The following is a 23,983-nucleotide window of genomic DNA, read 5'->3' as shown; positions in this document are numbered from 1 at the left end:
AGACAATCCTTGTTGAGGCTCAAGGCAATCAGTAGACACCTTGGAAGGGTCATGTCTAAGCACCAGGGCTTAACCAGCCCTAAAGTAAAGACAACTGTAAATAGACCTTAGCAAATTTTAAAAGCAAGCCCAGAAAGATCAGGCTGACCTGCAAGTAACTTAGCTTCCTGCTAAAACAAACTTCAGCACTCTTAGTGGAAGATGCAAAATCCAAACACTCATGACTTCTGACATCCAGTGAGTTATTCCTAAAAATGAAAACCAGAAGGAAAATCATTCAACAGAACAGACCCATAAGTCATAAGTGCCAGAGACAATGGAATTAGCAAACAAAAATTTACATCAGCTATTATTAAAATGCAGAAAGATGTAAAAGGAACAAATGGAACTTTTAGAAATAAAGAACATAATATCTTTAAAAATGAGCCTTGGATGGACCTAATAGCCCAATCTATTATGAAGAAAAGAAGAGCTGAAAACATGAAAACTGAACTACAGAGAGACTTAAAAAAAGATCCGAATCTCAGTGACTTCTGGACAGTTTAATATACATGTAATTGGAGTCTAAGAAAAAAAAAAGAAAGTGTAAGACAGTAAAAACATTTTGAACAAATAATGGCTAAAATTTCCCCAAATTTAATAAAATTCTAAATCCACGGATCCAATAAATTTAACAAGTCTCAAGATGTATAAACACAAAGAAAATCATACCAAGGCATATACATATAATCAAATTTTGAAAACAGATGATTAAAAAGAAAATCTTAAAAACAACCAGAGAGGAAAGACATATTTCATGTAAAGCAACAAAGATGTGATCTCAGACTTCTCATCAGACACTATGCAATCCAAAAGACAATAGAACATCATTTTTAAAGTGCTGAGAAAAAAACCTGTCAACCTCAAACTCTACGTTCAGGGAAACATATACTTTAAGAATAAAGGTGAAATAAGGACTTTTTCAAACAAACAAAATCTTAGAGAATTTACTTCTAGTAGGGGCACTATAATAAAATAGTAAAGGAAATTCTTCAGCAAAAAGAAAATGATACTAGATAGAACCCAGGTCTACATAAAGGACTGGAGAGCACCAGAAAAGATAAACAGGTAAGTATACCTTAAAGGCACTTCCTCATCTTTAAAACATTTCTTGATTAGATAATTGTTTTAAACAAAAATAATAGCAAAGTATTCTGGATTTATAATATATACAAAAGTAAAATGTATGACAACAATAAGACAGAGAAAGGAAGGTGGAAATGGTACACTGTTTTTAAGATTATTACATTATACATGAAGATATATATTATATCAAGCTATACCATAATAAGTTAAAGAGCAAATTGTGAACCATAGAGCAACTACTAAAAATTAAAAATATGATATAGTTGATAAACAAAATAGAAGAATAGGAAAAATACTTAACCCAAAAGAAGTCAGGAAAAATTAAATAATGAACAAAGAATAGATGAAACATATAGAAAATAAATAACAAGGAGAACTTAAACCCACTTATACTATCAATTACAATAATAGTCAAGGTCTAAATACTGCAAATAAAATGCGCAATGTCAGACTGTAAAAAAAAGCAATGCTCGATTATATGCTCTCTGTAAGACATACACTTTAAATATAAAGGAAGAAATAGGGTTTAAAGTAAAGGAGTAGAAAAGATATTCCATGCAAATCCCAATTACAAGCAAACCACCAAATCCATGAAAAATGGGCAAAGGATAGGATACTTCAAAAAATAATATATACAAATGATCAATAAGCTCATGAAGATTCTCAGAATCTATTTTCAGAGAAATTCCAATTAAAACGAAAGGTTGACAATGTCTGGTATCAGTGATATTGTGGAGTTGCACTGAGTCTCATGCACAGCTGGTGGGAAAGTAAAATGGTAGAGCCCGGGAAAACAGTTTGACAGTTTCTTACGAAGTTAACATATACTTGCCATACGACCCAGCAATTATGCTGCTAGGTAGTTAATGAAGGAAAATGAATACGTATGTCCACACCAAGACTTGCACATAATGTTCTTAAAAGTTTTTTTTTAATAGACCCCTACTGGAAATAACCCAAATGTCTATCAATGGGTGAGTGGAAAAACTATAAATCCATGCAATGGGTTCCTAGTCAGCATATAAAAGAAATGGACTTTTAATATCTACAACGACATGTACAAATCTCAAAAGCTTTATGCTGAGTGAAAGCAGCCGGACACAAAAAGCTACATTCATCTACATTAAATTCTATAGCAGGCAAAACTAATCCACAGTGGCAAAAGCAGATCAGTGATTGCCTGGGGACGAGGGAGCAGGTGATAACCAGCAGAGGACACAAGGGATCTTTCTGAGGACTGGTGGTGGTGACACAGTTGACATTTGCCAGAAGTCATGCTACACTTGAAATGGGTGCATTTTATTTATACGGGTAAATTTTTCCTCCGTGAAGTTGATTTTTTTAAATGTTAATTTTACAGCATTTATTCTCTTTTATAAGCCAGTGATTCCCAAACTCTCATCAATTAACACCTAGGAGGAAAAGCGTCACACCCATGAATCTAGGGAACCATAGATATGCCAAATTTGGCTATAGATCAAATAAATAATTTATGACAGTAAAAACTAAATTGTTTACTTAAGCTGTTAATTTTAAGTTGTAGTGACTGGACCGCTCTAAAATATCACCCAAATCTGAAGATACAGGAGAAATTACATAGATTGTATTCCTCTCAATAAATGCTGGCACCAGAATTTTCAAAAGATACTGCTTGAACACCAAAATGTATATTTTTCGAGGGCATATACATTTGGTTCCAAAATGTATGGCGTTTTGGTCGAAATTAACTAGCTCAATAAAAGGAAATTACCATTGCATAAATGCTTTCAGACACTCCTTTACATAACAGCAAGGCAGTAAAACCCTCACATTTAATTTATTTTCCTTCCGTTGATAACTTTGAAGCTATCATTTATGCCTCCAGGAATATTTACAAATTGTATAACAGACTTCTTCATAATGCCTATGTTAGCCATAAAGCACAGTCCCAGTTTTTAGATTGTCACCTAAACTAGCTAACCCTCTGTGTATATTTTTAAAAACAATAATGATAAAGTTCAATTATTGTTCAAATCCCCATCTCGTGCTCAGAGGTCACAACCAGGCACAAATTTCCAAAGCGGATATTAAGAACCGTTTATTTTAAAAAGGAATGATAATCTCTCAGTCCCATTTAATTCCACGTGGATTTCGTGATTAGTTTAACACTGAGGCTATGATTGCTAACCTACCCGCTGTGTGAGCCTCTGCGCCGAGCATTGACACCGCAGAGGGAATAATGTGCCTTTACCGTGAGGTCCAACAGCAATGGGGCATTAATCCACTGTCTGTACCGCTACATAAGAGCCTGCAGTTCACCTCCCCGATACCGCTGGCCTCTTAGGTGGCAGATCCCTTCCAACCATGGCTGTTTATCACAACTCTCAGGAATTACTCATTCAAAGGTACAACCCGTCACTGCACAGAAAAGAAGTTTCCCTCCAATAGTAAAGAAAGCCTGCCCAGGTGTACATCTTCTGTATTCCCTGCAGCCACCCCAAAGCCATTGAAAGACTTGGATTTCTAAAACCACTGCCAGAAGCAAAGAAATACTCACTGAGAGAAATAAAGAATTTTCTAAATCCCCTTTTAAATACCAACAAACTAGAAATATATACATATATATGTATTACTTATGAAGAAAAATACAAAACATTAAATATACTAAATACAAGGAATAAAACATGACTTGAATAAATTCATATTCTCTGAATTCAAAGACTCAAAATCATAGAAATTTAAATTAAAAGACATCTTTTATTATATACCTATCATTAACATTTGCTGACTTCCAGCTCCACCAAGAGTACAGGACAACAAAACCATCATCTGCTTTTACAGGAATTTAAAATGGAAATAAATGTGGCAGGAGGCAACTTACCAAAATATCAAAGTTATAAATGTGCATCTTCTTTGACTTAGCAATTCTACTCTTAGAAGTCTAATCTACAGAAATCCTGACTTGCATGCAAGGACAGACTTTTCATTACAGCATTTTTGGGAAATAACAAACAAAAAGGAATGAATTCAAATGCCCCTCCATTAAGTACATTACTTTGCATACGTAGTATGGGTCTATGTAGCCTTTAAAGAAAATGAGTTGTGTCTATATGTACCTCTATGGAAAAAGTTACTGAAAATAAAAAATAAAAAACAAGTTATAGAACAGCTTGTAGAGTGTGACCAAATTCATGTTATAAAAATACGAATGTGACAGGGTGAGAGAGTGGCATGGAAATATATACACTACCAAATGTAAAATAGATAGCTAGTGGGAAGCAGTCGCATAGCACAGGGAGATCAGCTCGATGCTTTGTGACCACCTAGAGGGGTGGGATAGGGAGGGTGGGAGGGAGGGAGATGCAAGAGGGAAGAGATATGGGAACATATGTATATGTATAACTGATTCACTTTGTTATAAAGCAGAAACTAACACACCATTGTAAAGCAATTATACTCCAATAAAGATGTTAAAAAAAAGAATGTGCCCAACACATACAAATGGATATGACACTCTGCATGACAGTACTTAAAATGTTGGATTACTGAATGAACAAGTCACTGAATAAATACTTAGAAAGAAACCCGAAAGCATGTTGATAACAGTGATTACCTATGGACCGGAGAGCAAAATGGGGGAGGAAAACACTGTGGGGCTATGAAGGGGACTGTCACATTTTATGTGACATATTTACTTGAATTTTTTAAACAAGTTGTTTTTGAAGAGTTGAATTTAAAATTCATTTCAGTGAAAATCTAAAGAAAGTAACCTATCAGAAAACTGTTCACATAAAAGCATTAAGTTCAGAACAAAGCCAAAAGCTAAAGGAATGGGCCAATTTTCACAATGAAAAACAGCATTTAAATTGACAAGTGCCACTGAGATCGCAAGCTGAAATCAAATAATGTAACTGGTTTGATCAATAAGGTGACTCCCAATCAACCAATTTAATTTAAAAATTGTTAACCAATTATTTATATAGATGTGAGTGACCTCAAGTGAATGAATGGATAACACAGAGTCTGGGTTTCATCTTATTATACCTCAGGCTTACTCTCAAATCATTTTATTTTAAAAGATTAAGTTATTTAATATGCAAATTTTCTAAATTTGTTCATTAAAATTGTTTTGAAAATGCTTGTACCCAAAAAGGTCAACCCTGTTTATTATGATTGCAAATTGACAGTAAACTGCCTAGAAGTCTAAATTATGTCTGTCACATATGGATTACGGTTTGAATTCAGAATGAATTCTGAGAAGACCCAACATGGCTCTGGCAAATACAGCTAATGGCACTCAACTGCTGCAGTCCAAAGGAATATCAAATAATCCTTAAAAAAAAACAGACAAGCTCGTGTAGTCATCTTAATGTCTACAATTTCATTTCCGAGTATTTAGAATTGTGAATAACTTAATAATCTGTATTCTTCCTGATGGAAAACCTGTTATCCAAATTAAGAGATTTTTGTCTCTCCTAAATCAGTTCAGCTAATTAATAGACTTATGCTTTCCCAACTTATTTACATTTGCTGCCAGGCAAGTTAAAAATACCAAATTAAAAAGCCAATAAATATGTCTTCCCCAGTTAGAGAGGCCACTCTACCAGTTTAACTGGCAAATTAAATAGTGCACTAATTTTAAAGCTATTTCAGTTAATAACAATATATTCATTATATGTGTCCGTTAACAGTAATATAAGTCCACCAGATGGAAAAAGTCAGAAAAAATGCAAGTGGAAATTAAAATTTATTTTGTAATAAACTACAAGTGAGTGGATACATATCTTGACGTAGAACTAGAGTAGGACGATTTTAAACAGAAGCAGCAAGAAAAAGAATCTAGTCTTTGTAGCAGAAAAGGTTTCCTGTTTTTATTTTACATTTATCTGCTTCAGTCTTAACCGGCAGAAAAACATTTATAGTTTGGCAGTCAGAGGTTTTCCTGTAAGCACAAATGGAACCCTAGGGCCTGGTTCCAGGCTATATATGTTATTTCTGGGAAGATGCACACGTGCTTTAAAGATCCCGTGCTAGTCAAGGTAGGAACACAGCAGCAAAAGATTGCCAAACAAGGTCAGATCAATGATGGTGCACTAGTCCCTTTATGATTTAATGATAGAAATATTGTTTTGTGTGATTGTGAACAGTTTTATCTGTGAAACTGAACATGCCTGGTGGACCACCATTTATGAAATACATAAGAGGTTTTAGAACCAGAGCAGTCATGAAAGCACCATATGTTGATTGCTTTAGAAAATGTATGTATCAACCAATGTAAATATGATTCAAATACATTTGGGAGCATAATCACAGCCTGTTTAAAAAATTACTTTGAGCAAATCTAATAGAAAATATTTACCTATAGGTCTGGGGAAAAGATATATTGTAATTTTGTGAGAGAAAATAATGCCCTTTTGGTTTATCAAACATTTTACTAAGGCAGAAAAGATGGGCAATACATTTGAGTTAATAATAGCATTTTCACATTAACAAGAAAAATGTCCATAAAACTAATTATATTCTAAAATCTCTATTGTTGATAATAATTCATTGATATTTTAAAACTGCTACTCAGCTGCAAAATAATAATGAAAGTGAATAGAAATGCCTATAAAATTTTTGTGGTATCTGCTCCAACTAGATTGATACAATTAGGATAACTCGAAGAGGAGCTAAGAGGGAATTTTGAGGTAAATTGCCCATGTTTTAGAAAATATGAATGCTCAAATAGTGGTATCTGGCTCAACTGCTTAGTCACACAATCTAATAATTTTAGTTTCTAAATGATGAACATCCTTCTAGTAATATTTTCTGATGGGAAAAGAATGTTAAATATGTATTAATTGCTACTAATTAATATTTTAGGGATAATATTGATGACGTCTCACTTGTAATAAACCGTCATCTCTTCCAAACCTTCTCCGTCACTTGTTCTAACATCAATCCACTTGAGAGACTTATTTTCATCTTGATAACAAATAGCAGAAAATAACAGTTTTAAAATGATGTACAAATGCCCGTTTCAGAATATATGGTAATAAAGTGCCAAAAAACAAGCTACATACAAGCTGTTTGTGGCCTAAGATATGCAAAGAATTAATTTTTGTGCTGGCATCTACTGTAATTAGAAATGGTTCTGTGCATCATGATTAAACCAGTAACTATGGTAACGAAAGCAGGAAAGCATAAGTGCAAAAAGAGAGAGGCTGAATAAGCCAATGATAAGTTGCACTTCATCTGTTTATTTTTAGAGCCTTTGTAATAAGCAGAACTATCCATAAAATGCATATTAACTTTATTCTACTTCCTATCATTCATTGCCAATAGATTAAAACATATCATTCCTTAAACATACACACACACACACACACACACACACTACCAGGCGAGCACTAATACAACCTTGTGCACACTGCCCTTGTGTTCACGGGGTTGCATGGAGACAGTGACAGAGCAGAAAATTTAAGTAAGAAATTCACAGTTTTTGGTGTCTTAGCCTTTTTGCTACTAATTTATCGCAAAGCCACCTGTTTCTCAGTTGCATGTGGCAACAGGCTCACGTTACTAGGACACAAACATGAATAGAAGGCAACCACCAGCCGCATGTCTAGTGCCGGGTCTCAGAGGCTCTCCCAGGGCAGTCCACTGAGAGACAGCAGTACAGACACCCCAGTGTCCCAGACCTGGAATCCTTGGCCTTCAGTGTACATTTTTAAGCCTCAAAACCCTGCAGGAATAGGAGGAATATTTAAAGCAGTTTCTAAAGAGAACATCAATCAAAACTGATGACGGGTATAAAAAACAAGCCATTTTTGAAGAGGTTTTGTTTTGTTTTGTTTTTTATCATTTATTGAGGCTGGAAAAGGTTCTGAGGAAGCCAACAATGTGAGTGCGAACAGCAATTATCTCTTTACGGAAGACGGAGCAAGACGGAATAACATGAGTTTCAGAAAAACAACTTCAATTTATGAAATAACTTCTTATTGTACAGATATAAGAAACGACATATCACTAAACAAGCTGTCAGAATCAAGCTGAATTTAATAACAGACAGAAATAAAAGCATCATGTTCTTATTTAGCACAAACAGAGCTCACTAAACATTTCCCCCCCCCATGTTTCAATTTTGTAATTCTGGAATAGAGCTTCTGGGTAAAGAACTGCAAACCTTTTACAACCCTTATTTCAATGTGAAGTAAGTTAGGAAGTTAAATGGTTTCAAAGGTGGAAAAACCAGTCTCAACTAAGACAGGGCACCAAAGACTATTTAATGTTTCAGAAAAAGCTTTATGCAATTGACTCCAATGAGTTAATGTTAATATCATTTCCCATTCATTTATTCATTGTGTCAACCCATATCAGGCATCTGCTCTCGGTTCTGGGATACAATTGTGAATAAGAGAGACAAATCTCCTGCCTCACATAGCTTCCATTCTGGGCAGGGATGTAGACAGGAAATTAGTAAGTAAACAGATTGTGGTAAGAGCTCTGGGTGAATAAATGGGGGGTGTGACAAAGATTAATCGTCAAAAGCCTACGTTGTTAGGTGGGTCAGGGAATACCTTTTTGAGGTAGGTGAGGTTTCAGTCTATAGGAGCCAGTGATGTGATGACGAGCATCCCAAGAGTAGGGAATGGCACGTCCAAACGTGCAGTGTCTGAGGGGCATAAGACGACAGCAGGGATTTCCCTGGTGGCGCAGTGGTTAAGAATCCACCTGCCAGTGCAGGGGACACGGGTTCAATCCCTGGTCCGGGAAGATCCCTTATGCCACGGAGCACCTAAGCCCGTGTGCCATAACTACTGAGCCTGCGCTCTAGAGCCCGCGAGCCACAACTACTGAGCCCACGCGCCACAACTACTGAGCCTGCGCTCTAGAGCCCACGCGCCACAACTACTGAGCCTGCGCTCTAGAGCCCGTGAGCCACAACTACTGAAGTCTGTGCACCTAGATCCCGTGCTCCACAACAAGAGAAGCCACCGCAATGAGAAGCCCGCGCACCACAACAGAGTAGCCCTTGCTCCCTGCAACTAGAGAAAGCCTGCGTGCAGCAATGGAGACCCAACGCAGCCATAAATTAATTAGTAATTAATTATTAGATGACTGCACAGTCAGAAAACGGGGGCAGGGGGCAAAGAGCGGAACAGGAGAACAGGACGGTGCACGGCTGCAGAGGCCGGCAAGGGAGAGATAACGGGTGACCTGGTAGGCCATGTTAGAGGCTGGATTTTTTTAAATGTATCGATCTTCCCAACAAATGAAATTTTTTTTTTTTACCTTTTGGAATCATTTCTTTAGAAGTGCCTGTTAGAAAGACCAAATATGCTTACTCACCCAGAACTTCTGTTCAACTTCCTGCGAGGAAGCCAAGACTGGAGATCACTGCTGTACTGGAAGCAGATCAGCAAAGCAGTCAAAAGCACATCAGGACCTGTAGTCCCAAGTCTTCATGTACATTACGAGGTGGAGAGGGCAGCCTTCTTTATTGCTTCTTCCAAACCAAAGATGACTTAACCACCATCTCCATTCAAATGAACTAGGCACCAGAAAAGGAACAAAGAATGTCCTTCCTCATTTTTGAAAACTGAACGCCATATAACTTTAAAAGTCCAAGTGGAGAGCCTTTAAAAAATAGTTAACATCGTCTCAATAATTCAGAGTATGTTTTTTTGTTTCGTTTTCTTTTCTTTTCAATTCTCTTTAGTTTGACTGTTTTCTTTTCCATTTTGATGTGTACCAATAGAAACTCCTCATGTGATTTCCACAGCAACCGCTAGAGGGAAAACGTCTACTGAAGAAAATCATTTTAAAATATTCAATATTATCTTCATATGTTTCCTAAATCTGAAGAACTCAAAAATAATGATGCCTCCAAGATGAAACATTATATATACAAGCATCTCGCAAATCTCATATGTATTTTCAAACGAGTCCCAATAATAATTAGCATTTGTGCTATAACACATATTCTGCAAAGGCTTTTACATTCATTACCTCATTTGCTTCTCCAAATGAATGGCTAAGAGAGCAGGTATGATGACCACTCAGCTAATATTTTAAAATGTTGATTTAACCAAAGACACCCAAGATTTTAATTGCACCATCAATAGCAGAACGGAGGTCCGAGTATTTTTTTCAAGTATGTTATATGGTCTCCCCACCAGGATTTTTAGGAAAATAGAAAGTTTGTAGTCTCAGTTTTCTCATCATGTTCTGGATTTTTAGCAAGATACCTGGAAACACAGTAGACACTTGAATAATCACTGAATGTATGGATGAATTAACATATGAATAAAATGAGTGAATGAATGAAGTTCCCCTCTTGTTTCTCTGCAGCGGTGTGTGCTACCACAGCACCTAGCAAAAGGATACCTGGCTTTTTTCCAACCACATCTCATTTCCAAGTTAGTAATTGCAAGGATGCCTAAGGATATTACCTGCAGCTTAATAAGCCCTATGAAGAAGAAGAGAACTTTGTAATCCTTTCTCCAATATCATGGAATCCTTATGTCATGGACTGAATGTGTGTGTGCCCCCCAAAAATTCCTATGTTGAAATCCTAAGCCCCCATGTGATGATGTTAGAAGGTAGGGCCCGTGGAAGGAGATTAGGTCCTGAGGGTGGAGCCCTCATGAGTGGATTAGTGCCCTTAAAAGAAGAGTGAAGGTTTGTTTCTCTTTGCCATGTGAGAATACTAGAAGAAGATGGCCATCCGTTGGCACCCTGACCTTGGACCTCCTATCTGCAGAACTGCAAGAAATAAATACCTGTTATTTACGCCACCCAGTTTATGGTATTTTGTTATGGCAGCCCAAACTGACTAATACACTTCATCTTGTTCCACCTTCTCTATACTGTCTGACTTTAGAAAATTAAACTAGGAAATTGATTATTCCACTAAATCTTATATAAAGCATTATTATAACAAGTATAGAACTAAATCACATGGGTTAACCTCAGAGGAAAGCAGATACAATTAAATAGAAGAAAGGAGAATTATAATTGTGACTCTACCCCTTCCTTTTGCTGGAATCTTGAAACATTTGCCACAAAGTTATGTTACGGGCCTATGCCCCATCAAGTGAAAAAAAAATATTGATACTATAACTAATAATAATTACCACCAATTAATTGCTATTAAAGTAAGTAAAGGGCAATTACTGAAATTAACTAAAGATCCTTGAAAATAAGTGATAATTTCCTGAGAAAGACCAGATACTTTTCTTATTCTAGCAAGAAGGCTGCACTTGGTGGTATGTACGTATGTGGGGATCGGGGTGGGGAGAGGAAACCAGCTACCTTTTCTCCCTCAGTTAAACTTCTTCCATGCAACTAAGGAATCAAGAAACAGCTCCTAAAATGAACAGCTAACCCAAAGTTTCATATACTCCCAGATATCATAAAATATTTTCAAAAGAAATACCCAGAAATTTAAAAGTACTTATCAATGAGTGATGTGATTACAAGTGATACTGATGTTTTTTTAGTGCTTTTCTATAATTTCAATTTGCTCACAATGAAAAATGAATTACTTTTTGAACAAGGGGGAGATTTTTTAAATTCAAGTAGTATAAATTTCATATCTAATCTTAAAATTATCTCTGTTTGGCACATATTTTGTGTTAAAAAAAGGTTAAGCTGGTTTTTTTTGTTGTTCAATCTAAGAAGCTAAATAATCAAGTGCTATTAGACTGAGTTGTACCTAGTACTCCCTGTTTCTTCTTATCAAGAGCTGACCTTAGTAAAGATTCCTTGGAACTGGCAAAGAAACAAGGGCATCTGCTCTGGCCAATCCTTCCAGAGTCCTTCACCAGTCTGATTTCAAGTGCACTTAGAAGATAAAGTCAAACTGGTAGGCTTCACCATATCTGTTCATTCTGCACATTTAGTACATTCCTTGAGTAGGTGGTTTTGCAAACAGCTTATTTAAAAATTATCTGATTTTCTGCATTAAGTTTTTTGGATGATATTCCATGAAATCAAACAGAAAAAGTTCTTGTAGCTTTGTGAGCTCACATATCATATATCCAGTGAATTTTTAAAATCCAGGAGTGAAAGGAGGTAAAGTTATTAGTAATCAGATCATATACAAGCACTGCTGAATGACAAACAATTTTGTAAAGAAAAAAAAATGTCAGAAAAATCTTAAAAGCACACAGAGTTCACCATTAGGAAAAGTAATTCAGTTTATAATGAATATCAGAGGGGAAAAGATTCAATACAGTTTGACAAAGTTAATATATTTGCTTTCTACAGTACTGTGATATTTTAAGAGATCTATTGCCCATCCAAACTCAGACACCTAATTATATCATTAGAAAAGAATAAATAAAATTATATTACCTGTGGGTCTAAAAGAGCCCTAGTGAGATTTAATAAATGTCTATATTTATTCAATTTTTTATTCACATCATTTTAATGACTTTATAAATTAAATATAAGTGCCATTGATTCCTGAGACAAAAAATTTCAAGCATATAACAATATTTCCTATATAACTAGGAGGTAATTTTGAAATATGAAAATAGGACTATAACACTTGAGAATTATCCCTAATTTTCAACAAAATGCAAATATTCCAGGTTCGACCACAAATTTCAAAGAAAGAAATTGCAAAATAATTTCTGGTCATTGAAATGTGTTTTGGGAGTGAAAAAATAGCTTCTGGAGTGCTTTTAGATTGAGTTTTACTCTCAGAAAAACCTAGGACAATCTGCTACAGTCAACAGATTGGGCAGTCCTCGCCAAACTATTTTTTGCTGTGATTAGGCACATGTGTTGGGGGCGGGGATGGAATGGGGAGAGGAGGGGACAAAGTCCTCACTTCAATTCTAAGAAAAAAATATTACTTTAAATGGCACACTATAGTTTTAAACGCCTTTTCCCCCCCTCACCTTAAATGATTACCAGCAAGAATCCTATTATTATAGCAAAAATTACCAACCATAAATTCAACTATTTAATTTCCAAAGCACTGAAAATAAGTCATGTCAGAACGTTGAGCTCTCAAAATGGAAATATCTACCAGTGGCTCAGATAATACTGAATTAAAAACAACATGGTATTTGTAAGGCATTTTTTCTTCCCTATGAATATTTAGAAAGGTTTTTTTAAATTATTATTATTTCAGGCTTCTGCTACAGTGAATGCTACCCATTCCAAAAAGCTCCTAGAGATTTTCCTCTCCACAAACTAGAATTTAGTACTCTTATAAGTAAAATGTTGATAAATGATTGAAAACCTTTATCCTTCCTACTGATCTCACCACGGGACAAAAAATGATACCTTCACAAGATGACTGTCTGTCCAACCAACCCTTGTAGCAAGTCATTTTCTTTTTAAATATTATATTTGCCTGGAATTTTCAGTAGGACAAATGAGTGAAAGAATCATACACCATGAATTCTTTGCTCTTTGGCTACAGTAATGAAAGGCAAGTGATCACAAAAAGGGTGCCCTCAAAGGAAGGTATTATTAAGGTATTATTCAATCACTTTCCCCAATTACCCATTACAACAAGGAGCTGAGGCTACCATCGCTCTGCTTTCTTAGGGTAAGTATTTTTTAAAGAAAAAATTAAATTCTTCTATTTAAGCAACATGAAACTAGGAATAGTTAGAAAGCATTAGTTCATTCACCTATTCCACAAATATTTTTGAGTGTCTCTTTTGTGAAAAGTTTTATGCGAGTGCCTTTCCAGAGCCCATGAAATCATACAATAATGTGGTGACCCAATAATAGTGACCCATCTCTTCCGCTAATGAGTCCAGTCCTGCAGTAGTACAATGCCCAAAGAAAACAGAAATCCCCTCACCATGACAGTTAAATAATGGGAAGGTTCTGCTTTGACCATGGAAGATGGCATGCATTCTAAATATCTACAATCCTAATTTTCATCAAATAAAGAAGAATATCAAGGGCAGGGAGATTTTATTCTACATCAAACTGTTCCCAGAACTCTATAGTTTTTGCACCTGAAAAACCTATAAATATACTGTGTTGGAACCTCTGCTGTACCATGACAATTTTTCACAGATAAGTATTCTAGGAGAATAATAATTTGTGTACTAGATGTGAAAATGGCTCAGGAAATAGCATTTTCAGAAACCTAAATTTACATCCACTTTAAGATATGTAGTACAAAGGGTTGAGGAGAAAGAACTTTCTAACCACAACAGGGGCAGCCAAACGCCTGCAAAGCAGAAACATGGCAGAAATTTAATTGACGCTTCCCTTAATTGCCATTATTCTTAGTTAATACACTAATATCGCTTTCTTGATTACAACACACCACACGACTTTGAAGCCTGCTGGACACACGGCAGATGTACAGTGTGTGCTACCACGGTTACCGTTAAAAGAGAGTTAGTAATGTTAACCCAGTTGGTCTATAATCATCTTTTTTCACAGTTGTGATCAACACTGGTAGCAATGGAAGCTGGGTAATAGAAAAGCAAACAATTAACTTTCCTTGGCTCTTCTTCCCCACCTAGGATGTACCTTGGCTCCTCCCAGAGAGGTAGTACGGTCTAGAGCTTCACTAATAAGGTAGACTCCAGTCACACGTAGCTATTTACCTTTATACTTCGTAATGGACTATAGCTGGCACACACTATTATGTCAGTTTCAGTGCACAACATAGTGATTCAATATTTGCATACATTACAGAATGATCACAATGACAAGTCCAGTAACTACCTGCCCTCATACAAAGTTATTAAATTATTATTAACAACACTCCTTTTGCTGTACATCACATCCCTGTAGCTTATTTATTTTATAACTACATGTCTGCACCTCTTATACCCTTCACCCTCTGGCAATCATCAATCTGTTCTCCGTATCTATGATTCTGTTTTTGTTCTGTTTTGTTTGTTTTGTTTTTTAGATTCCACATATAAGTGAAATCATACAGTGTTTGTCTTTCTCTGTCTGACTTATTTCACTGAGAATAATACTCTCTAGGTTCATCCATGTTGTCACAAATGGCAAGATTTCATTTTTTATGGCTGAGTAATATTCCACTATATATATGTATATATAATATATATGTGTATACATGTATGTGTGTGTATAGATAAATATGTGTGTATATATATACACATTCCACTACATACATACATATATATATATGTATAATCTTTACCCATTCATCTGTTGATGGGCACTTAAGTTGCTTCCATATCTGGCTATTGTAAATAATGCTACAATGAACATGGTGGTGCATGTATCTTCTCAAATTCGTGTTTTTGTTTTCTTCAAGTAAATACCCAGAAATATCTATTATCTTCTCACTAAAAAAGTGAAGTAAAACCCAAGAGACTAAAGACTAGTGAATCTGAAATGATGAGTCAGGCTGTCATGTCTTGAGAGAGACAGAAGTCATCATTTCCATTCTTCCTTCAATCATTAAAGAAGGTGATACGTTTCTGTTTTCTGAGAGCAAGGACAGCTTGAAAAGTAAGCTTATTAAGTGTCTATGGTTGTACATCTAGTTCAGCCTTCATAGCCCAACTATATTTCTGTCCCCATTACTCACAGAGTCTCATATCTCTATTTCTTTGGGTCTCATACATAGTTTAGACTTCAGGCATTTTCTACTTAACCAGGGTAAGAGTAACCCCTTACCTCAGCTGTCTGATGGCAAACAGCAAGGCATGCAGTAACAACCAAAGACAGATAATCAGGAACTGAACCAAACACCGGTAGCACAGAGGAGGTAGTGCAGGGGGCTGGGAGAGCCTAATAAACATTTAAGTCAAGAACATCAGACAGTGACCTTTAACAGGTAAAACACTCTCTGTCTTTTAGGAGTCCAAGATAAACCACAACTTTTGTTAGACGGCGTCCTGAGGAGAGACAAATTGTCCATCGTCTGGAAGAAGAGTGGCTGGGCTTTTGCCACACAGATAATGCACGACTAGGCAAAGCCCACACTTGACATCTCACCTTTTCAAGATAGCTCGAGGGACTGCCTCTCTACTTGTACCAACACTTACACACCGTACCTAATCCTGGGCTCCCAGGGGAGAGAGCAAAAATCTACTAAGCCCATTTTAAAGAACAGCTTATTTCAATGCCGTTGTGTCCTTTGCTTTATTCAACAAGTATTCAATAGCAAACAGAGAATATGTTTTCAAAAATTCAAATGTGGTAGACTAATGGAACCAGGCAACCTGAGATCAGATCTCAAAGGCACAACTCACTAGGTCTGACCTTGTGGTAAAAGAGAAAATAATAATAATAGTACCCAACTCACAGGATTTTGACAGTAGTAAAGCCAGCTAATATATGTAAAGCAACAAAAACTGTGTCTGGCCCAAAACAAGTGCTCACATATAATGTTAGTTATCATATATCTTGATCAGTACCGAGGTAAAGTAAAATCTTCTCAGGCAGAGGTCATTTTCAGGGTTCTCAGTTTTATTTATGGGCATCCAGTCTACCTCTGGGTCACCCGATTGTTAAATCATTTGGCTGTGCTCTTAACCAGTATTAAGGAATAACTTCATTGTAAGTAATTATTAAGTAGTATAATTCAAAATCACTGCAACTTGATAGTAAAAACAACAACAAAAATTGGTTTAGTAAAAAAAAAAAAAAAAAAGTACTGATAGAGCCTGATTCCTCAGTGTGATGAATAAACCATCCATTTCTAAAAGTCTATATCCAGTGTGGGATACAGCCAAGATCTGGGGAGAGCTGTGAGGGCACCACCCAGGGGGGGTACTGGGGCTCGTTGCTGCAGCCTCTAGAGGGCCAACTGCGCAGTCTCTCCAGCTCTGCCTTCAGTGACACTGAACTTTGTGGAAATACACCGTGAAAGTGGTCAAACACTTCAAATAAGGGTTTACCCCACCCTCACCAGAGAACTGGCTGTTAAACACTTACCACCATACCACTGGGGCCACAGACCTGCACGGAATGGAATGCCATCGGCCGGAGTGGACATGAGTCACACAAAGCCTGATGCTGTGCCAGGCATATGAGAAGGATCTTGTTGAGGATACTGTCATCAGATTTTTAAAATTCCTGTTCTTTGAGAATCCACTGGCCAAATTTCTCCCTTACATACCAGAAAGACAAGTGCTCTGGCTTGTGTTTATCCTGCAGAAAAATGGTGTTCACGTAACTGTATCCCTTTCGTGTCGGATGTCAGAAAAACTAGACATAATTTGTAGGCTACAAATTTATAGAATTTAATGATATATATATATATATATACTCTAAGAATCTCACCCAGCTTCACTTCATTTTTCTAAATTAAATTCCCTTGGCCCTCTTTCCCCTTCACCATTTTTTAATCTCATCTTTCTATTTCTTTGTTTACATTTAGGAATTTATATATCTCTGCAAGGTACTAACACTTTTTAAATAATGTTTTAAATAAATAATTAGGCTGTATAATTTAACTGTCAGGTCCTAAATTATTTCTTATTCAAATAAAACTTTTTTAATTACTTAGGCACTGATTCTGTGAGATAGGAAGCTATTCCCCAGTTAAGCTGCACACAGAGGTGTTGAGTGAATTAGGCTTGGCCGGAAAGTTGATCAATTCATCCTCTGACTCTAATTTTTAAATGTTTAAGTACTCATTTCAACTGAACACTATATTCCTAAGCAATGTAATGCAATTTTAATCCCATGTTATGACAGCAAAATACATATTAAAAGGAGGTGGTGGGGGGAATGAGGACCATTTGGTACAAGTAACAATGTGATGGTATTTATTATTCTCTATTATAAATATAAGAATAAAACAAATCACGTATGCTAGTGTGCATATTGTCAGGGATTACTTCACAATATTTTAGTGAGGAAAATACACAGAAATGACTCAATGGTCCAGACTAAAATAATGCCTATCGAAATATATTTAACAATTGTTCATACAAACATTGGAGAAAAGGGAAATGGAAAAAAACATATTTGCCACCTGAAAGGCTTGCAGAGAAGACTAGCTCTTACAGAGCATGCAGCTTTGCAACGTCCAGAATTGAAGCATCAGGATTTAAAGGAAGCTGACAAATGAAGATGTAACGCACTGAACAGATGCACTTTACCCATCACTACGGCCTCTCATCTCTCCGTCTGTTTCCATTAGTTCTTCTCCGCCCCATACTCCCATTTACACCACGTACTGAGCAAAAATTCTGTGCTTCACAATAAGCTAAGAGTGAAGGTAGACATCAAAGATGCACGACAGGGCACCTGCCCTCAAGGAACTTCATTTACTTTCATTTTAATTGAACATATCCGTCGATCAACCCCGACTTTATACCTATGTACCTGACATTCTACAAGACGCTGAAGGTGCTCAGGAGAAATACTTAATTCCCCAACCGGAAATGACCCATAGCCTGGTTGAAACCCCAAATGAAAGAATTTTTACAACAAACTGAAAATTGTGTGGTATAGAAGGAACGAGAAGGCTGGACAAGAAAACCAAACCAAATTAGGACAGGGATTCGAGGGAAGCCGGCGTGACGCTGATAATCGTAATGACAAAGCTACTCTGTAATCATTTACTTTGGATCAGGCATGATGGTCAGAGTCGAGTTTTAGGCTGACTACTTACGTACGGGCCCACAGGAATTGTCTAGTTGTACAAAGAGGCAAGGCAGACAGAGATATCTTTTGCTATCTTTTGCAGAGTTCTGCAGGATTCAAAAATCCTGTGAAAGTGTGTGTGTATATGTGTGTTGTGCATGGGATGTAGAAGAAGTTCAAAGACCTTTAGGACGACAGTAAGCTAAGAGGCAAACACTGCGTGAAGTTCCAGATCAAAGCAGAGAGCTGTTTAGCAGGTCTATTCTGTGATTATCTGTATGAAAAAAAATGTAATGAACATCACAAAGTAGAATAAAAATCACCAAGGGGAAGAGAAATCTCTATAGCATTTCTACTGCACAGGAAAATATTTTGAACAAAATATCGAGGAAAGCTTGAATAAAAGTACAGAATCCCTTTTGGAGTTAAGTCTCGGGGTAACCAGAAATATAGGAGTCAGCTCACCCTTACAGCAACTATAACTAATCCAAAGCAAACTCTGTGTGTCAGAGTGCCCGTTTCCCTAATGCCACATGAAAATTGAAATCAACATCAAGTAGCATTCCCATTAAAAAGGCAGAAGAACAAAATCAAAACCAAAATTGTTACATGGTGTTACATAAATTTTCCAGATTTGTAAAATTGAAAGCAGTGGGTTACATCTGTGTGTTAATTCTCTGCAAAGCCAAAGCAATTTATTTGCCCTGTGTTGATCTGCACTCAAAAGAAATGAAACATACACATAGCCTAATTTTTGTTTGTGCCTACAGCAATGAGAACAGCAATGTAACTTGTGATCCTGGCCTGTCACTACTGACTCTGAATGCTAGATCATTGTGTATTTTTTTATATTTCCTGTAAAAAGTTATTTGGGCCAAACAAAATACCCGAAAGGCATCATTCACCTTCAAAGTACTTTTCGAATGATGGCCCCTTAAAGAAATGAATGCCGCAGAGTTTAGGAAACCGTTGTTTATCCAGAGGCAAGTTTACTGTTCTACTTTGTAGTACTGGGTTTTGGGTGTAGGAACTGCAGTTGTATTTGAAATGCATTTTCAAAGCCATTGCCATTGAGAACTATAAAGCAGCTTTCAAACCCTGTTTCCAAATTCATTTGCTAAGTGATAGGGCAAAGCGTAAAAAAACGGCCGAAACCGTATTCCAAACAGAGATGTTGTCTTTTCCTTTTTCTTTTTTTTTTTTTTTTTCCTGTCCTGACCAGAAAGACAGGTTTCCACAGATCTCTGGAGATCTCTGTAGAACTTTGCCGCTGGTCACTCTGAGTATATATCAGCAGTCCATTAAAAGCCTGAATCTAGATCGTATCTTAAAATGCACTGTGGTGTTATCTGCTTAGACCCATGATGTCTGCTTTGCCAGAGCACTAGGGTTCCCAAAAGGAGGCAGGTTTCCACTACAGGAACCCTCTCTGGTTTCACCCTCCAGAGTCACAGCCGGCCCTCTGACTGCTCCGTCACTATGGCCTTCACTTTGGACGAAAAGCAACTTTGATCCATTTGCCCCCTCATTTGTAAAGACCAGGATTTCTTGGCTTCAGATTCAGGCCTAATATCACAAGGCTGCACGTGAGGTAAATGAATGAAGGGTGTCACTGGTGTCTGGATACATACTACATCTGCTTGGAATTCCAGCCCAAAAATGGCTTCCACTTAATCGGCTGTCAACAGAACTGGACAGTTGCAGTGTAGGGTGGCAGAACAACCAACTCATTCTACAAAATCAGTTCAAGAAGTAGGGACAGAAAACAGAGACACTCTGCCGCAATGAAACGTAAAAACAAACATAAAATTAACTACTTTCAAAATGTCTGGATAGGTGGGGATTGGAAGTCCTGGGGAACTCTATAGTCACATTTCATAAACAGCAAGGTCCCTATCTTCATAATACATAGTGTAATGGTCTATACGTGATGAGAGCTCACAGCACAGCCAAGCTCACACGTCATGATTGGATGTATGGCTCATGACCTTTGCATGATGGCCATTTCATAACCTCTCATGCACCTAGAATTGATCCTACACACACACACACACACACACACACACACACACACGTCACATGCATACAATTCAGTGACTGCTGTAATTACACTGGTTTACTTAACGTTATGCAAAAAGATGCTAACAGAAAACATGAACGTCAGAATGTTAGCAGAACTGGCGATTTGGGGGGCAGTTCAGTCACTACAGACACATGGGTGTGTGCAATGCATGTTAAGACTGGACTTTGCTGCCCTGCGTGACCACAGAATCAGTTACCAAAACCCAGATATACTTCTGCCTCACGGCCACGCCCCACAGATATCCACACAGAATGGGTGAATGAAAGGAACTGTTTTAGAGATAACCCAGAAATGGCCAATCATCCATCCAAGACGGTTTTAGAAAGAGTTTTAAATGGAAGAGGACCAAAAATGCAAACCCCAAGAGTCTGATTCAGTGTCCGCTTTAATTATAATAGCTAACATTAATTAGGAAACTACTGCCAGACATTGTTCTAAGCAATGTATACATTTAATTTGTTTAATTATTATAACACTATGAGATAGAAACTATTATCCTATTTTAGAGAGGAGAAAACTGAGGTGCCAACAGGTTAAGTGGTATCCCTACTGAATACCACAAAATCATTGCCAAATACTCTACTCTGGAATTCAACAGCACCCTGGTTAACTTTCTTAAATAAGCTCCTATTAGATCACACAGGTTGGCACCAATGTGTTCCAACTAAACCTCTTTTTTTTTTTTAAACCACCTGGCCAAACTTGGGGTAAATTTTCAAATAGTTTGAATATAATAAAATTAAACATTTTAAAAGTAGAATCGAATTCTAGGCATAGAATTTAGCCATTTTGTGATGAGTCAGATGTGGCTTTGAAATCTTTCAGGGTTGCAGGGTCAACCCTATAAATTCTACTCTCCACCAGTCCCCTAATCAAGTAAATAAGAGCAAGGTGATCTAAATCTGTCTCGGGACCAAGACTGAAAAATCCCATTAAGAAGTCCAGAATATAAGTCATGCCACATCCTAGCTTTCTGACCCTAGACGAGAAACGTAACTTTTATACATTTGATCCGTACAATATGAGAAACGCTAAATGATTTTAAAGATCCCTTCAAATTCTAAATGTCTGTGGTGTCAAAAGACAAATCCCAGAGCACTGCCGCGTTGGGGTGCACAAAATTCATGCTATCGTAACCACAAAGTTGTTTCAATTTTGGAAAAATGACAGTTAATTGTAAGATCAGCTACCTTTCTATTGAAAATTAGGGATACAGTTAAATATGGACAGTTCCTGACTTCCGTAGGTTTCGACTTAACGATTTTTCGACTTTACAGTGGTGTGAAAGTGATACACATTCAGCAGAAACTATGCTTCGAATTTTGAATTTTGACCTTTTCTCAGGCTAGAGAGATATGTGGTCTGATGCTCTCTTGTGACGCAGGGCAGGGCAGCAGCCTAAGCTCCAAGTCAGCCCTGTGATCACGAGAATCAACAAGGGATACACTTACAACTATTCTGGACCCAGAAACCACTCTGCTCTTCACTTTCAGTACCGTATTCAATCAATTACATGAGATATTCAACACTTTATTATAAAACAGGCTTTGTACTAGATGATTTTGCCCAACTGTAGGCTAATGTGGGTGTTTCGAGTATGTTTAAGGTAGGTGAGCCTAAGCTAAGTACGATGTTCCGTAGGGTAGGTACATTGAATGCATTTTCAACTTAGGATATTTTCAGCTTCTGATGGGTTTATCGGGACGTAACCCATCGTGAGTCGATCTGTAACGTAGTTTGACACATGCATACTGTTTAATGTATAAGAATGTATACCTTATAAGCAATATTATTATTTGCTTCTGCATTCCAAAGCCTAGGTAAGCCAGTGTGCTAATTTCTGAAGTTTTATTAACCCAAACATCCTTTAAATATAGCTAACGCTATAAAGCACATTTCGAGCTGATGGACTATCATTTGGTTACTTCTATCCAAGTATCATTTGGTTACTTCTCATGATACTATCATGACACTATCATTTGATTACTTCTCATGATATTCACACAAACCCCTTTATTGGAAATACCATGCATTTGAAAAACAAATTTTTACAGTGCTTGCAAAAATCACCATCAGATTATTTTTAAGCAGGAATGTTCATTCAACAAAAATCACAATACCATGGAATGGACTTCCACTTCTGGTCTGGCATGTAAGGAGCTTAGAAGTCACCACGCTGTTCTAACAAGAGCTGAAAAAACTGAAGATGAACAACTCTTCTAAGATTCACCAGAACTGAAGTCCCAGGACAAACTTGTGTCCCCCAAATTGGAGAGACAGATAGGCAGATACAGACAACCACAGCTTACAGAAGCAGAGACCCCTGCTGGAACCAGCGCCGCGGAAAGAAAACCTCAACTGTCTGTACTTGATGGCTTGCTGGAAGCTCAGTTTGAGCTTTTAATGAGTTTGAGAGTTTAAACCTCCAGGAGGCGCCAGTCTTAGGGAGGCTCCTGCACTTCTGTTAGCTTCACCTGCCAGAGCCCTGCTAGGTTCTCACAGAGAAGATCAGAGGAAAATTCCTTGGTGCTTCCATTCCAGGGGAGGGTTGGGGGGGGGGGGGCGGATATAGCCTTTCTGAAATACACCCAGAGCATCCTGTTCTTCTTAACAAGACCTGCCCTCACGCGAAATATTTTACCAAAGCTAAACTGATCTGGAAGAAGGGAAATATTCCAGCCCACTCCTGAGTTTCAGTTTCACCTAAGGGGTGGTGTTGGAAACAGAGAGGCCCTGGGAAAGGTCACAGCCCAAGGGCAGAGGCTCACTAAAATACTAATACCTAATCGGAGGACTACAGATGCTTCTCTTCCCCCACCTTACCAACACGTTAAAGGACTCCTGGGTAACAGCAGGGGAGCAAAACTGAGAGAGCTACAAGTCTCAGACCTTATTTAAGAAGGAATTTCCAGAGAAACATTCATCGCTGGTGGAAATGCAAAATGACATAGACACTCTGGAAGACAATTTAACAGTTTCTTATGAAATAAACATACAATTGGCCTTCTGTATCCATGGGTTTTGCATCTGTGAATTCAACCTATCTTGGATCAAAAATATTCGAAAAAATAATTCCAGAAAGTTTCAAAAAGGAAAACTTGAATTTGCAGCTCACAGACAACTATTTACACAGCATTTACATTGTATTAGGTATTAGAAGTAATCTAGAGATGATTTAGAGTATATGGGAGGATGTGTGTAGGTTATACACAAATGCTACATCATTTTATATAAAGAACTTGAGCA

The 23,983-nt window shown here is 37.2% G+C and overlaps 1 protein-coding gene across 3 annotated transcripts in view; it reads right to left on the bottom strand.

Annotated features, from left to right (window-relative positions):
- The window catches only part of GPM6A (glycoprotein M6A), a 257,938-nt gene that overhangs the window by 204,191 nt on the left and 29,764 nt on the right, over positions 1 to 23,983 (bottom strand). The window contains exon 1 of one of the 3 annotated variants that reach the window (XM_068532119.1): positions 9,439 to 9,553. The exons of the other annotated variants lie outside the window; for them this stretch is intronic. The gene's annotated coding sequence lies outside the window, so the exon portion shown is untranslated. Of the gene's footprint in view, positions 1 to 9,438; positions 9,554 to 23,983 lie in introns of those variants that run through there. 3 annotated transcript variants of the gene reach the window in all.

Source organism: Eschrichtius robustus, chromosome 21, assembly GCF_028021215.1.
Source record: "Eschrichtius robustus isolate mEscRob2 chromosome 21, mEscRob2.pri, whole genome shotgun sequence".
Taxonomy (NCBI): Eukaryota; Metazoa; Chordata; class Mammalia; order Artiodactyla; family Eschrichtiidae; genus Eschrichtius; species Eschrichtius robustus.
Note: the sequence above shows the minus strand (reverse complement) of the source record. Positions and strands in the feature narration are given on the sequence as shown.